Source organism: Artemia franciscana, chromosome 3 (assembly GCF_032884065.1).
Source record: "Artemia franciscana chromosome 3, ASM3288406v1, whole genome shotgun sequence".
NCBI classification, from domain to species: Eukaryota; Metazoa; Arthropoda; class Branchiopoda; order Anostraca; family Artemiidae; genus Artemia; species Artemia franciscana.
This window is the reverse complement of record NC_088865.1, coordinates 55,239,349-55,257,421: the sequence shown is the minus strand read 5'-3', so window position 1 is coordinate 55,257,421 and position 18,073 is coordinate 55,239,349. Positions and strand designations below refer to the sequence as shown.

Genomic DNA, 18,073 nt, shown 5'->3' with positions numbered 1-18,073 from the left:
TGCTGTTAGAAGACATGTGACACCAAGCATGTGATCGAGTCAAAGAAAATCAACCTGGACAGCGAGAATCAAATCGTGTCAAAATTGAAAATGATAGCGATGATGATTGGGTTTGGGATTTTGACATGGATAAGGTCATCAGTGCCTACTGTACCTTTGTTAAAATACCAAAAGTTCAGCGACATGTATTTCATAATGACGATTCACAAGTCGAGGTAAAACGAACCAAACAAATTGAAAATGATCGTAATGATGATTGGGTTTTGACATGGATGAGGTCATCAATGCCTACCGTACCTTTGAAAATCAAAAACCTGTACTAGATAAATCGTTGGATGACAAAGAAGTTTTTGTCCCAACACCTGAACAATTACAAGAAACAAAGGTTTGGCAATACGTCTTTCATAATGACAAAAGACGAGCCAAGGCAAAAGAAGAAGTTTCCTGTCCCACCATCTGAACAATTAAGAGAAACAAAGGTTCGACGATACGCCATTGAGTCTTCAAAAACCACTCTGCTTGAATAAAATTAACAATTGTTTTTTAAATCAAATTGTTCTATCAGGCGATTTGAACTCCTCCTCTGGGACTCATTTTGCTTGACTAAGAATCACAAGTGCCGGTCAATGGTCCTTGCATTGGTGTAAAAACTTTGGCATGACTTGTGAAAAAATCCCCCACAATAGCCGTCACATCAGTTCTTTTTCGCTTTTTACTTAAATTCGCTTATAGTTCTCGCTCCTACTTCAGTCTCAACAACTTTCTCGTCCGCTTCGAGTTTATCTTTCTTACAGATTAAACAAATCATCATTCTAGACTAGGAATTCCACCCCATAAAGTGACTTAACGAGTCACTTTAAGAGAAAGGAAAACCAAACTAATTTTTTAATTTTCAGCTATTTTTCTAGTTTGAATTAAAAATTGAAATTATCACCTAGACACCATAAATGTTTTTGCAGTTTAAATAATAACTATAGCGATTCTGTTAAAATTTTCAGGAATTATTTTAGTTTCAATTGACAAATAAGATTTTTGTTAATTCTTGTGCGTCAAATATACCGAAAACTTTTACCATTATCAATTAGAGAGTAGATTTTTCAGACAAAGAATTGGACATGCGAAAATCCTTCGAAACTCGTGGACAATGACGATTTTCGAAAAAGTCAGACTTTCAAACTCAAGTTTGTGAAAGAGCTAGACCAGGAAACTTTTCGGATTTGGAATCAGCAGATATTTTTAAGTCGGACACTGAAAGAATCACTTGTATAGCAATTTGTTTGAGGTTGATCCCTTTATTCACAATTTTCCTAGAACCTCTCCCCCAACCTCACTCTCTCTCAAAGCTTTATACCTAAACAATTCTTTTGACTTTAAACATTAAGTTTCATTGAGTAAACAAAAGCGTAGAAATGACATACCTAGTCACATTTGCTGGTATTTACTAAATGGACATTTTCCATTTGTGGATGAGCTAGAATGGTAAACGTTTCGGATTTGGAATCAGCACTAAAACAATCAATCTCGAAGAAATGTTGCCTCGAATGGAGGAATTAGGCAAGAAAGTATCTGTAAAATACATAGATATATAGATGTATCTGTGAAAATTAGAATGAGTAATAAATAATTTTTAGCAATTCAAAGCCAAATGATCAATAATTAGCGTTTTATGCATCATTCCGGAAAAGGACTTAATTGTCAAAATTAGAGTATTTAATAAATATTTTTTGGTAATAAGAAGCCAAATGATAAGTAATTACTATTTTATTTTGTAAAATCATAAGTTCTAGTTAATCTAATTATTAAATGTAGAGAAATAAAGAACAATATAAAATATTGTAAATCAAATTTCTTAAAAAATAAAAACATCCTTAAAATGAGTATTTATATTATTACCATTTATTTATATGATTGTGACTTAATATGCTAATTATTTAATGAAGCAGAAATGTAGTTTAGGTATAAATAGACAAGTAAGATAAGATTAAGGCAAGATATATATAACACCGAAACTAGAAAACTGCCAAACAATTTTTGTTTCAAAACAAAAATGAAAAATCATAATGAATTATCATTTGTCAGTTAATAACTAAACAGGACAATGTCAATTAAAAATTAAACAGTTAAAATTTGTCAAAATAAACAAGGAAACAAAAATAAATAAATACTTGTCATAATAGTTAAAATGGACACTAAAAAAAGGTTGGGGGATAAAAACTAGCCAATAAATACAAAACCTGGGTAGCACAACCATCCGAAAAAAAAAAGAAAAGAAAAAGAGAAACCAGTGGTATATGTTATTTTTTGTAATGAAGTGACTAAAGATATTTTTATAGCTGGAGGTGAAGCAGCGAATGGAGGACAAAATAGGAAATGATCAAGAAAATTGGCTTGAGGAGGCCGAAATCTAGATGTGGAGTAACTTTTTCAGAAAATAATTTCCGGGCGAAGGTTTGCTAATGAAAGATTTTATTTTCTTTCATTAAATTAGAGCCAAATATACAGTCTATGATCCAAAAATTCTATGGATATTACTGTATTACCACTACCCTTGGGGTTTTTAATTTATACCACTTTAAATCTGTATCAAATTATTTTTTCTTAGTCAGGGAAAGAAATCTTCCTATAGTCGTAAATTTACTTTTTTTGCAACTTCTTATAGCACTGTGAAATGTATTTAAGAAATAATTCATGTATAGATTTATAACTACTATTCAGTAAATAATTATTTAACGTCTATTTTGTATTTTGTCGATATATTTCAAACTTGAAGGATTTATTTCAAACTTTATGTGAGTTTTTAATCTCAGATCAATTATATTGGACAAACATTAGAATAAAGCTCATAGTGATGTTTCCACTGAAAAAACGATAATTTAGAATTTATTTCAGAATCTATGCAAGACTGAAAATTTTTTCTCAAAAATCGCTGGTCAAAATTATGAGTTTTGGGAGCTGATTTAACACTTTATGAACTCTCAAAAGCCCTTTCCATTTTCGGGAAATAAATCTGTCTAGTAATTTTTAGATATAAGACTGTAGAGAGCTAACAAACTAACAAAACTAGTTTCGCTTTTTACTTTATTATTTTTAATTACTATTTATCTACAGTTGCAATTTTGTAAAAACAAATATAAAATGAAAATTACTCATTTCCTAAAGGATATCTCCAGAAAAGGAAATATGTACCACCAGGAGGGGGATGGTCAATTGACTGAAAAGGAAATATTTGAACTCAATTCTGCTACTACTACTGTGACTATTACCCCTATTGTTACTACAACTACTGCTTCTCTAGCGACTACTGCTAAGGATTTGGGTGTGATAATTCAAGGAAAAGTTTGAGGAGGAAATTGAACTAAATCAGAACATACTATGTGCAAACAAATTGTCAAAAGGGTGTATCAGCAATATATTAGAAACAGCTTACTGTATGAAGCTGAAACTTCTGGTGCATCATGAGGGGGGTGTTCAACTAACCAAAAGGGATTATGTGCATGCTATTACTGCTACTAACACAACTGCAACTACTATTATTGCTACTGCTAATACAGGATACTATTACTGCTACTGATAATAGCATACTAATACTGCTACTAGCAATACCACTTTAATATTAGTACCAATAAGGCTTAGGGTATAAAGGTTAAAGTTTAAGAGAATATTAAGGGGAAAGTTAAACTAAATCAGAACACACTATGTGTATATAGGTTGTCAAAAGGGCATATATCAGGAATGACATAGGTTATTAAGGTATAGTTTTATTGAATGAGTTTAATTTGTAGATTTTTGTTAAAACAGCCTGCGTTGGTGTTTTCTTTGCTTTATAGTTCAATATTCCTCACAGTATGAAACCATTTTTGTCTTGAGAAACAAATGAGGAAGTACCAAATAAAATTTAAGTCAGTTATTTTGTTTTTTAGGGACAAGATGGAAACGAACTCATCAACCAAATCGAAGCCACTCGATTTTAGGACAATATTCTTTAACCTCATATCAGAAGAAATCAAACTTTTTGACTAGATGAAGCACTAAAATGCATTGAAGACGCAGCAAAAGAAGATGTTTTCACGGGAGTAAACGTGAGTTCCAAAGTATAAAATTGTAAAATACAGTTGGATACATAGCTAATTAGAATTTTTTGAAAAGAGGGCTAGAATATGAGTATAAATCAGCTGTGATATCATACACCATTCTTGAAATGTAACTTTTTTCAATTTTCTTTTACTAGATGGGTTACCTATAATACAATTTGACTGTTTTCAAGTTTACAATAAAAGGACGATAGGATTAAACCTATAACTTTGCGTACGTAAATATTGATTCGGGAATACTATGTGCAGAACCTTTTAAGGAAGAAACTATTTAAAGAGGAATGGTTTTTATTTTTTTTAATATCCAAACCTTTGACTTGATTTATAGGGAGACGTTAGACCAAAAGTATTTGTAAATGTTTAAAAAAATTGAATAAATGAGTGAATGAATGAATAAGTAGTTTTCCCCAGAACCACAGGCACTTGACTTGGTTTGAATCTGACAAATCTATGGAGAGACACTTTTTTTCAAGTATTTGCAATCGAGTCTATTACACAACCTACCTTTCTCGCTCAGCGAATATAGTATTCGCTGATAATTAATATCATTACATATCAAATGTTCAGTTAAATTTTATTAATTCTTCCCAAGACTCTCTAAGAAAAATATAGCTTCACTATAAACAAGAGTTTAGATACTACCCCCTTTTCTAATTGTAAAACTCTAAAGTTTACTCCGTCATTGGTGCTTCATTGAAAACGAATTATATTGCTAATATTTTCTTTTGTACTTATTACAACATTGAAAATAAACATATAAAGTACAGTAAAATTAAATTTTGAATAGATGAGCTTTCAGCAATTAATATCATTACATATCAAATATTCAGTTAAATTTTATTAGTTCTTCCCAAGACTCTCCAAGAAAAATATAGCTTCACTATAAACAAGAGTTTGGATACTACCCCCTTCTCTAACTGTAAAAGTCTAAAGTTTACTCCGTCATTGGTGCTTCATTGAAAACGAATTATACTGCAAATATTTTCTTTTTTACTTATTACAACATTGAAAATAAACATATAAAGTACAGTAAAATTAAATTTCGAATAGATGAGCTTTCAGCAATTAACATCATTACATATCAAATATTCAGTTAAATTTTATTAGTTCTTCCCAAGACTTTCCAAGAAAAATATAGCTTCACTATAAACAAGAGTTTGGATACTACCCCCTTCTCTAACTGTAAAAGTCTAAAGTTTACTCCGTCATTGGTGCTTCACTGAAAACGAATTATATTGCAAATATTTTCTTTTGTACTTATTACAACATTGAAAATAAACATATAAAGTACAGTAAAATTAAATTTTGAATAGATGAGCTTTCAGCAATTAACATCATTACATATCAAATATTCAGTTAAATTTTATTAGTTCTTCCCAAGACTTTCCAAGAAAAATATAGCTTCACTATAAACAAGAGTTTGGATACTACCCCCTTCTCTAACTGTAAAAGTCTAAAGTTTACTCCGTCATTGGTGCTTCACTGAAAACGAATTATATTACAAATATTTTCTTTTCCAGTTATTGCAGCATTGAAAATGAAAATAAAACTACAGTGAAATAAAATCTTAAACTGATGATTTTTCAATAGTTGCTTGCAATATATATCAAATATTTCTACGTTATTTTTTGCTGATGAACATGAAACTAAATGTTCAAAGTCAAAAGAATCGTTTGGGGCTTAAAGCTTTGAGAGAGTTCTAGAAAGTTCTAGTTTGAGAAAGTTGAAAAAAAGTCAACTAGAACTCAAAATTATGTCTAACCTAATCGATCATGACCTGACCTGCACGAAAAAAATCTACGGTTTATGCTAGCATCAAATATGCAAAATTTATTCCTTTGCCACCAGAAGTTTGGTTACAAAGTTTCATTTTATTTGTACTTTTCAGGACTGTTCAAGACTCATATAGTATTCAGTAAAGTGCCAATGACGCAGTAGGTGTTAGACTTTTACATTGGAGTTGGAGGCAAAACCCAAACTCTTCTTTGTTGAGATTTTTGTTAGTTTCAAGCTTTATTTTCATATTCAATTTAAGTTTCACTCGTTTTAAGATTTATTTACTCATTTTATTAGTTACTATTGTTTGTTTGTTTGCTATGATTGTTTATTTAATTTTTGTTCGTTTTGGGTTTCATTTATGCTTCAATAGCAAACTATTTTTGTTCGTTTTGAGCTTGATTTGTATATTCAACTTAAGCTTTACTCGTTTTAAGATTTATTTATTTCTTTTATTTTACTAACATGTTTTTGCTATGATTGTTTTTATAATTTCTGCTCGTTTTGGGTTTCATTTATTCTTTAATAGTAATTTCTGGTCATTTTGAGCTTGAGTTATTGTAGGTTTTTATTTCTTCTGATCTCAAGTTTAATATGGCCTCTGCTTTTCTTTAGAAAACTTTTTTTTGGAAAGTTTTTTTTTAAGATTAATGTCTGTTTTAATTGCCGTTTTTGATTGCCAAACTTTTAAGTCTTTCAAAATTTCCTATATCAAAATAATTTTTTTATTCCAAAATGAATTAACAGTTTTGGTGAGAGCCAATAGATTAAACCGAATATTTAATATATAATGATATTAATTGCTGAAAGCTCACGAGCTCAAGATTTTGTTTTAAAAGTTTTTTAAAAGTAGAGTTATGAGAAAGAGTCAAGCTTTAGCGTAAAGAGCGAGGCGTTGAGGAGGGGAAAACCCATTTCATTTACAGAATAATTTCTGGTAGATTTAAGTTTTAATGTCGCTCCTTACTTCCTGTTAAAAAACTTGTTTTTTTTTAATTTAATTTCTGAAAATTTTTTAATTAATGCATGTTTTGAATTTGGCTCACCGCACATGAATAATTAAAACGAAATCTTGTATATTAATTTTTTCTGGCTAAATGGCTTTCTCATAGTTTTGATCGGACGATTTTGATAAAAAAAAGGGGGTGGGGAGGAGGCCTAGTTGCACTCCAATTTTTGGTTACTTAAAAAGGCAACTAGAACTGTTTATTTTTTTAAGAACGTTTTATTAGTAATAAATATACGTAACTTACGAATTAACTTCTATTACGTATACGAGGGGGTTCTCCCCCTCGTCAATATCTCGCTCTTTACACTAAAGCTTCAGTTTGGTCCCAATTCTTTAAGAATGACCCCTGAATCAATGAAGGCCGTAGAATAAATAGTTGAAATTATTAAAAATACTTTAGCGTAATGAGTGAGGTATTGTGGAGGAGACGAACCTCCACATATACCTAATAATTTCTGTTTGTTTTAGGTTCTTTATGCTACTCCTTACTTCCAGCTGAAACAACTTTTTTTTAGTTATTTTCTCATTGTTTTTTTTTTAATAGCGCTTGAAAATCCTGCGGCCCCTTCATGGAAATTGTCTTCCCTCATGATGAATTCCTCCACGGAAAGATCCTCCCACGTAACCCCCTCCCTGACCCCCCTTTAAAGTGAAAAAGTCCTCCTGAAAAATGTCTGTACACGTCCCAATAACCATTACTATATGTAAACAATGGTCAAATATTGTAACTTGCAGCCCCTCCCCCGGGGACTGTGGGGGGTTTTAAGTCGTCTTGAAAGACATAATTATTAGGTTTTCGACTATGTTGAACAAAATGGCTATCTCAAAATTTTGATCCAATGACTTTGGGAAAAAATGAGCGTGGGAGGGGGCCTAGGTGCCCTCTAATTTTTTGGTCACTTAAAAAGGGCCCTAGAACTTTCAATTTCCTTTAGAATGAGCCCTCTCGTGACATTCTAGGACCTCTGGGTCGATACAATCACCCCTGGAAAAAAAATAAACACGCACCCATGATCTGTCTTCTAGGAAAAAAAAATACAAAATTCCACGTTTTGTAAATATGAGCTTGAAACTTCTACAGTAGGGTTCTCTGATGCGGTGAATCTGATGGTGTGATTTATGTCAAGATTCTTTGACTTTTAGGGGTGTTTCCCCCCTATTTTCTAAAATAAGGCAACTTTTGATGGGTAAAACTAAACTTGATGAAACTTGTATATTTAGAATCAGCGTAAAATGCGATTCTTTTGATGTAACTAAAAATTCTTTTTAGAGTTTTTGTCACTATTGAGCCCGGTCGCTTCTTACTACAGTTTGTTACCACGAACTGTTTGATGAATTAATATATTTAATACATATCCATGGAAAAACAGATGAAGCACAAAATTGAAAAAAAGCACAAGACACTAATTCATCTAACACAAACAAAACAATCAAAAATAGATGTTGACTGCTGCTGTAAAATATTGGCGCATGGATGGGTCTTGACTGATGAATTATATCGGTCAATTTGTGACAGAATCGCTTATTTAGGGTTGGTAACATTGTACTGGCGCGTAACATACCTATTGCTAGTCTACGGTGGTAAACGCAGCGAAAACTTTGCAAAACGTTTCAAGTTTTTAAAAAGCTTCTTATTTCAAAATAAGATTGTTTTTCAATATCAAACTGTCATCTAAGTATCAAAACTAGTATCAATTTAACAATATCAAAGTAAAAAAGGTATCAAAGTAACAATAAGCAACTTGTATAACTTACAGCTCTTGCGCCGTAAATAATTTCAGAGACCACACTGGCTAATCATGACAAAACGAAAAAACTGTAAAGAAGAGAGAAAAGAGATTTTTTTTTTTTAAATCAAAACAATCAAGAACATATATGGTCAAATACTCCTCGTAAGCTTGTCGTAAATAATTTCTGAGACGACACTGGCTAATCATGACAAAACGAAAAAAAAAGTAAAGAAGAGAGAAACGAGGATATTTTTTTTTTATCGAAATAACTAAGAACTGACTTGGTCCCTTTCACCGTTGCATTAAGAGGGTTGTCATGTTTTAGTTCTTGTGTTTGTTTTAAAGTTCGATGTATTATTTTTTCCCTGGATTTTTATTAGTAATTTTATTTTATTATCATGCACTGAGTACAGTCAAGCGGAGATCTGCGGAGGTTTTTCCACTGTAAATTGAATATACTTCGTAAATCACTAAATCCAAGTATCAAAGTAAACACAGTATCAAAGTAACAATAATTAAGTTACCTAACTTAGAGTCATTTCCCTGGGGTGGGGGGGGGGCAACCCCGGAAACATAGGTCTTTGGCCTTTGAACTATTTTTAAGAAAATGCCTATCTCAAAATATTTATAGGATGCATTTGGGAAAAGGTGTGTGAAGGAACGAGGGGGGGGGGTAGGTATCCTCTGATCACTTTCGATGACTTCTAAAAAGGTAACTAGAACTTTTATTTTCCAATTAAATGAGCTATCTCTGAGGCTTATACGGCCACCCAAGCACGTACGCAGAAATTTTTTTCGGGGGGGGGGCAAAATCTTCGAAACAGCAGATATAAAGTAGCACTTTTTTTTATTTAGTCATGCAAAAAGCACGTATGTCAGAAAATACAGATTAACTTTAATATGTAGTATTGTAGCAGATGGGAGAAGAAGACTGAAGCCTCAAAAGTACGTTTTAGGCTCAGGTTATGTTCATAGCGATTTAGAACCAGTGATTAATCTATTATATCCCACTGAAAGGGAAATTTTAGGGTTAACAGTGCAATATGGGTGCTGTGAGGGGTAGTTCTTCTATTGCAAAAACGTAGATTTTAATGAAGAATGATAGTTTCCAAAATTGATCCATTTAAAGCTGTACTTTATCCTGAAAGGGGGGGATTAATGCCCTAATACCAAGTATAATTCTGTTTTGCTGTAGAAAGCAAACTCTCTTTACAAAAAAAAATTACAGTACAATTGCTAATTACTTCAAACAGGGTAAAAAGTTAGACAGAAAATGGGTTAATAATTGGGCAGTGACTTGACCGGCTAATTGCATGCTGTAAAATCCACCAAAAAAGGCTTCCCACATGTATCTAGATTCTTAATAAATGTCCTACTTTTGCCAGAAATCCCAAGAAACCATGGAGAAATTAAACATTTCACAAAATTTCGAACAAATATTACATTAAAACTATTATTCATCGCTGCTTCACTATTAGTACGGTGATATTTTGCTACTTAAGTATTGACTTAAGTATTGATATGGTAGTATTCAACTGTAATATTCAAAAATAAATGAAATTAAATTTATGTTCGTTGTGTATCAAAAAAAAAATGTTGATGTATTAAAATCCTAAAACTTTATAATCTAAATTCTTTTCGTAGTTTTTCTATAAATTAGTTATTTGTTTATTAGTTAATTACGGTTTTAAATTTTTATTAAAAGGGATTTCTAAGTCTAATGTAGTATATTTTGTAAAAAGAGATAATGAACCAGTATTGCTAAAATATGTGTTTTGTAAGGAATTCATGTATGAGGATTCTTTTTTAGCGTTTAAAATTCTTGTTGGTTATTTTTTGTAAAGACTTTTGGAAATTTATAACTTTATTCTAGCATCAGCAAAAATTATGGAATATTAGTTAGGTATAATAAAGTAATGTATTTTTTTTAAGAAATATTTTGTATTTTGATGTAAAAAAAAAGTGATAATTTGATTCACTTGCTCAACCTTCAAAATGAATAGATTTCAACAAAAAAAAACCATAGATGAAACTTCATTGGATATTTGCTTCATGAAAACGAACAGAATCTTAAAAATTATGCTGATAATGGAAAAAAAGACTAGTTTAAATGTTTTTGTATCAAAATTTCTAATATGATAATTTAATAAAAGAAGTAATAGTTTAGCTGTATTTTTTAATGTGCAAATGGTGCTCTTCTCGTTAATCTGGATGGAGGGAGGGGGCTTGCAGAAAAGCTGTTCAATTTATTTCGTTTATTCATTCATTGTAATATATTGTTTTAAATTTGACTTTTTTTTTAGTTTCTATTTCTTTTCGTTTTCATTTGTATTTTGTAAGATTGTTTTTCCGTTTAAATTAGACTCGAAAAGAATTTTCTCCACCACCCTGTTAATATACAATGCATGTCCCTGCAATCCAATGCTGAAATTCATTCATTTAAAAATAATACTCTTAAAGCGATTTTTCGATATTTTGATTTGATTTAGATCTTGTTTTGGTAAATATTATACATGCAATATGTATATGTATGCAATAAAATGTGCCTGGAGCAGAATTCTAGGGGTCGTCGACAATTTTTAGCAATTCTCAGATTTTCCTTCTGAAGTGGGTAGAGCAAAACAGCAGCAAATACCATTATGTTTATGTATAAAATGGCTTTATTTATTTTTTACTTATCTTCCAGGAGTAAAACAGAGTAATTTAGACTCAGAAAAACACAAAATTTGTTAAACATATAGGCTTCTGTTTAATAATCAAATAGAATTTATTTAATATAGTTAAAAACATGCTTATAATTTATAAAGTTTATATTTAATAAACAACTATGAATACCTCTATTTACAAGAGTGTTAGTAAATGCATGTGCAAAATTAATAACTTTCAATTATAATCACTTTTTTCCAAAAATTTATTTCATTTTGGGATTTATGTTCAACTACATTGTTTTGGTACTGTTTTAAAATGTAATGGTTAATTAATGGGAAAATATGCTAATGACTAAGGGTATTAAGTTAAAACTGGCATGGTGAATGGGAAGATAAACTAAATCAAAAGACAACAAGACTGTGAATCCAAGGTTTCCTAAAGGGTGTATCTGCGACATCTTTGGAAAGGCTATGCGAATTAAGCTGAAACTTTCAGGGCATGTTGAGAGGAATGGTTGATTAATATTTGTCTATAGTTATATTTGTTGTAAAGTGGGGGTCAGAATTTCTACAGCTCTCTAGAACTCCAGAGAATGCGAAGATTTTCAACCCATTTATTTGAATACTATTCCCTGTTTTATTTTATTCTAAGTACTATAGTAAATCTTGATTCTTACGGAGAAAATTCGAAAATATTTAAAAAATATTCTTTTCTTGAAAAATAAAAAAATTAATAAAAACGAAAAGAAACTAATTTAAAGAATTTTTCCACAAAAAGTTTTTCCAATGAAAGTAAAGAGCGACAAAAAACCAAAGACGAGCAAAAATAAAGAAACAAAAAGTAATTATGTGCATACTGCCGTCAATGCTACTATACGAGTTCTACAACTTTTACCACAGCTGATCCTAAGGGTGTTAAGGTGAAGATTTGAGGCATTGTTTTGGGGGATGTTGAACTAAAATAAAACACACTATGAACGTGAAGATTGTCATAAAGGTGTACCAACAATGTTTTAGGAATAGCTTAGAACAGTTGTTCTCAAACTGTGGTACGCGTACCCCCAAGTACGCGTACGCAAAAATTCTTAGGGGGTATGCGGCCGGCCAACAAGAAAAATTAAAAAACCCATTGACTCCAGGAGTGGTAATTGTACTTATATTTTAGCTATAGTTTACTTAGTACCGGTAACTGAGAAAGGGTACCTAGAATGTTTTGTGGGTAAAAAGGGGCACAGTGTTAAGTTTCAGAACCACTGGCTTTGATTATTTAGTTGAAACATTCAGGGTATGTTGAAGTGGATTTGTAATTAACCAAAAAGCACTATGTGGACGTTACCTGTATTACTGCTGCTACGACATCTACTTCTTCTGAGGCCAAGGGATTAATCTGAAACATTCAGGGAATATTTAGGAGATGTTGAACTAAATCCACAAATACTTTGTGCATGCTCTCTGTCAAATGGGTGTATCATCAATATCTCAGGAATTGTCAAGTGTGATTGGTTGAAACTTTCAGGGCATGTTAAGGGATGTTGAACTAACCAAAAGGCACAATGTGGATACTACTACCCCTATTGCTACTACTGATACTTCTGCTACTATAACTGCTGCTACTACTACTCCCACTACTATTGTCATGACTACTGCTACTAAAAATACTGCTGAAGTTAAGGATATTACAGTTAAAGTTTTAGAGAATGATCAGAAGCAGCTTAAACCATATCAAAGCACACCATGTTGATTACAGCTAATAAAAGAAAGCAACATCTTTATTCAAGGAATAGCATAGAATATTAAATGCAAACTTTCAGTGCATGTTGAGGTGGATTTTAAAACAACCAAAAGGTACTATGTGCATATTACTGCAGCAAACTTTACTTCTACTGTTAATGTTACTACTAACGCTATGGGTATTAAGGCGAAAATTTTGGGAAATGCAGAGGGGGTTTTTGAGCTAAATTGAAACACGATATCTGTATGGAGGCTCTTAACAGAATGTATCATCTCAAGAGTGGCTTAGGGTACTAGGTTTTAACTTTCAGGGCATGTTTAGGGTATTTGGAATTAATAAAAATGCACTTTATGCATACTACTGCTAGAATAGGTACTGCTAGAAAGATTATAAAATAGGAACCTAGTGTTACTACTCTTTTCGTTTTAATAATTTCTTCAGTAGAGTAGTACGTTTGCACTGTTGCAAGAATAATTAATTTTTGTTTTGAGTTGTATGTTTCTCATTAATTTAATTAAAAAAAAACAATTTCTGTTATTTTTAATAGCATACTCATAGCTATCATAGATATAAGGGGGGCTACTAGTCCTCCCAAACTTGACTCTTTAAGTTATACAGTCCTTATATATAATCTTTAAGTTTTGCACACCAATGTTTGAAGTAGGAGCTTAGCATCTTATATTAGTTAGGAGCTAGGAGCTTATATTTACTTTCCGAAATAGAGTATAATTATCCAAAATAAACTACTGACTCTGCAATAAGAAGGAAGCTAAGATGTGCACAGTAAAAAAAAGTTAAATGTGCCTGTCGGAGAATCTTAAGGACTTGGACAATCTGCAATTCTCATTTCTTCCTTATAGAGCAGGTTGAACCAATCAGTAGCAAATACCAATAGATTTATGCATGATTTTATTTAGTTTTTACGTGTTTTCCAGGAGTAAAACAGAGTAATCCAGGCATAGGGAAAAAAGCAAGTATAAAGGACCTGTAAACTTTGAAGGGCCTGTCTTGCAAAGGTTGGATTGCTTATTATTTCTGTTATTTTATACAAACATCTAAATCAAAGAGGAGCTGATTTTGATGTGAATACTATTTTCAGTTGCAATATGAGCCTGGTGCTCAAGATGACACAACAAGCGTGGTGATGCATTAGGATAACCCGTAATTTGGTAAAACCATAAACCGTAAAAACCAGAACCATAAGTAAAAAACCATAACCAGATATTTGCGCAAATAGTTTTTAAAAACCCTTTGGACTTTGTAACCAAACTTCTGGTGGCAAAGGAATAAATTTTGCATATTTGATGCTGATCGATTAGGTTAGACATAATTTTGACTCCAGATCTATTTCTGAAAGTTTCGTTTATCTAACTTAACAACTCTCCAAAGTTTTATCATACCCCGGGTCTTGCTAAAGACCTAGGTATGTGATATATACATATATATATATATATATATATATATATATATATATATATATATATATATATATATATATATATACATATATATATATATATATATATATATATATATATATATATATATATACATATATATACATATATATATATATATATATATATATATATATATATATATATATATATATATATATATATATATCTTCAGTGCTATAGGGTACAAATACACGTACCATGAGTGGTCGGTTTTACCACATAAAAGAAACTTTAGCGCTAGCTAAAAAGGACTATCTTCTGAGTTTTATGTGGAACAGCACATTGCGAGCATCTATTAATACAACTGGTAGTAACATGACTAAATGCCTGGTATCTGTAGTGTCATTTAGGCTATCAGGTTGTTGTTGACAACTGCACAAGAAGGATTATGAGGTGCTACCTTGGATACAGAATTGTTAGAGACAACCCTAATACTTTTTTGTTCAACAAAAGCTCTTTAAACTCCATTTAAAATTCGTTTAACTCTCGAGTAAGTGTAATGGCAATTTCTCTTGGAAACAAAGGCACATAATCTGGAGAAATACTTACTTTTCATAATAGATATCAAATGCACATACAACATCTTATAGATTGTCGCTAACTTTCTGTAAATCCGTCTGTTGTGTTTACATAGTAATGGCCCACAAACCTTTCTTATTTTTAAATATCTTATTCTGCCGTAGAGAAATTGTAAGTAATTTTGCAATCAAGTCTATCGTACAACTAACTTTTTTTGCACGCAGAATAAAATTCAACATAGGATTCAATACAAGCTTGTCGCTTACCATTTTTTTTTTCAAAATGATTCCAGAGAGAGCAAAGTCAATGGGTTGGGGGGGATTTTAAGTCATCTGCAAATATGTATCCAGAGGTGATGAGCGGTAATTAACTTGACGGGCATAGGGCAGGCTCAGATTACGAAGTTTCACTTCCCGTTCACCTCATACCTGTTGTTTAAGAGAAACCTCTTCCGGTAGCTTATTTAACCTCAAAAGTTCTTACAACAGGTATCTGCCTCTCTTCTGTTTGTCTAATCAGAACTGATGATGCAGCGTTTGACTCAGAAATATAGATGGCACTCTGAATGTACTAGAAAATAGCAGACGGCAAATCAATGGATTTGCATTAATAGATGGTGATGGCAAAGAAATCAAAGATTTTCAAATGTTTTGTGACAATGTTGTTTATTTATCTATCTATTATGTCACAAGTCCCACTTTTTCAATTTATCACTTCTGATCTTATGATACAAATTATCTCAGCGTTGTGTTTTTTTTCATATAATTCTCTTCAATTTTCACTTTAATATTTACCTGAAGTTTTGTATATTACTATGAATATAAAAATTGAGGAATCAGATCATTTTACAAATTAGAGAAACATAAAACTGACTGAATAAAACCGAAAAGAGTGTTTTAATTTTTTTGTTTTATATACCAAAAGTTATATGAATATTATTCTTGGAGCTTCCGTGAAAAACAAAATTAATGTTGTTCAATTTTATATAAGTTTGTTTAACTAAAGTGACTAAAAAATATCCGAAGTATTTGATGTTTTTATAGCCAATTTTAGGAAAGAAATTAGTTTTATTCCCCTAAGATAATTAAAGTTAAACCTGAATGTCAAATTATTTGCCGATTTTTTTATCAATAGATGATTTATTGGTTTCTTTCCAATTATTAGTTTTGTTTTTATTGCTGCATTACTTAAGACTTTCATACTTAATATACCTAGGTTCGTTATAATAAATATACTTAATATACTTATTATACTTAATATTATATACTTCATATACTTTCATACTTTCATACTTAGCATTACTTAAGACTTTCAAGTATTTATATTTCATCATTATAATTGTTCACCAACGACTTAAATATAGATCTTCTCGTCCAACCATAGACGAGAAGAAAAAAAAATTACTGACTAATGGCTCATATACTCCGGGTCTTCTGACTATTAAATAAAAAAAACAAGTCTTTTTTAACTTAAAGTAAAAAGTGACATTAAAACCTAAAACGAATCGAAATAACTCCGTATATGAAAGGGGATGTTCCCTTCTCAACGCCCCGCTCCTTACGCTAAAGTTTTTTACTGTTTTAAAAAGTAGAGTTAAGAGAAAGAGTAAAACTTTAGCGTAAAGATCGGGGCGTTGAGGAGGAAACAGCCCCTTTCATTTACCGAGTAATTTCTATTCGTTTTAGGTTTTAATGTCACTCCTTACTTTCATTTAAAAAAACATTTAATTTTTGAATGTTTTTGAATTAATGCATGTTTTGATTTTGGCTCTCCGTACATGAATAATTAAAATGAAGTTTGCATATTAATTTTTGGGGGGCTAAATGGCTTTCTCATAGTTTTGATTGGAAGATTTTGAGAAAAAAGGAGTGGAGGAGGAGGCCTAGTTGCCCTCCAATTTTTGGTTACTTAAAAAGGATCTAGATTTTTTAATTTTTTATGAACGTTTTCATTAGTAAAAAATATATGAAACTTCCGAATTAACTTACGTAACGAACTTCTATATTCGTATGTTTTTATTACGTTTATGAGGGGGTTCTCCCCCTCGACAATACGTCGCTCTTTACACTAAAGCTTAAATTTTGTCCCAATTCATTAAGAATGACCCTGAATTACAAAGGCCGTAGAATAAATAGTCGAAATTACTATAAATACTTTAGCGCAAAGAGTGAGGTATTACGAGGAGGTGAACCCCTTATATGCGTAATATTTTCAATGGAATCACAATTTCTCAATGGAAAGATCCTCAATGGATGACAAATTTCTCAATGGAAAGATCCTCCCACGTACCCCCCCCCCCCCCTCTCCCAACCAAAAAATCCCCCTGAAAACGTCTGTACACTTCCCAATAACCATTACTATATGTAAACACTGGTCAAAGTTTGTGACTTGCAGCCCCTCCCACGGGAACTCTGGGGGAGTAAATCGTCCCCAAAGACATAGCTATTGGATTATTCGACTATCTTGAATAAAATTGCTATCTAAGAATTTTGATCTGGTGACTTTGGGGAACAAATGAGCGTGGGAGGGGGCATAGGTGCCCTCCAATTTTTTTAGTCTCTTAAAAAGGGCTCTAGAACTTTTAATTTCCATTAGAATGAGCCCTCTCGTGATATTCTAAGACAACTGAGTCGATACAATCATTCCTTGGGAAAAAAAACATCAACAACAACAAACAAATAAACACGCATCCGTGATCCGTCTGGCAAAAAATACGAAATTCCACATTTTTGTAGATAGGAGCTTGAAACTTCTACAATAGGGTTTTCTGATACGCTGAATCTGATGGTGTGATGTTCTTTAAGATTCTATGACTTTTAGGGGGCGTTCCCCCCTATTTTCGAAAATAAGGCAAATTTTCTCAGGCTCGTAACTTTTGATGGGTAAGACTACAATTGATGAAACTTATGTATTTGAAATCAGCATTAAAATACGATCCTTGTATGTAACTATTTGTATCAAAATTACATTTTTTAGAGTTTCGGTTACTATTGAGCCGAGTCGTTCCATACTACTGTTCGTTACCACGAACTGTTTGATATGATTATCTACATCTGGCTGGGAGTCAAAACCTCGTTTGGTGGCCACCCCTCTTCCCTTTTATTATTT

General features: G+C 31.7%; 1 long non-coding RNA gene across 5 annotated transcripts in view; it reads left to right on the top strand.

Annotated features, from left to right (window-relative positions):
• LOC136025434 (uncharacterized) overlaps positions 1 to 18,073 on the top strand; it is a 41,231-nt gene that overhangs the window by 4,889 nt on the left and 18,269 nt on the right. For 3 of the 5 annotated variants that reach the window (XR_010617094.1, XR_010617096.1, XR_010617097.1), the window contains exon 3: positions 3,921 to 4,079. This is a non-coding gene — a long non-coding RNA (uncharacterized LOC136025434). Of the gene's footprint in view, positions 1 to 2,333; positions 2,449 to 3,920; positions 4,080 to 5,979; positions 6,091 to 18,073 lie in introns of all 5 variants that reach the window. The other 2 variants (XR_010617095.1, XR_010617098.1) reach the window with 2 other exon arrangements.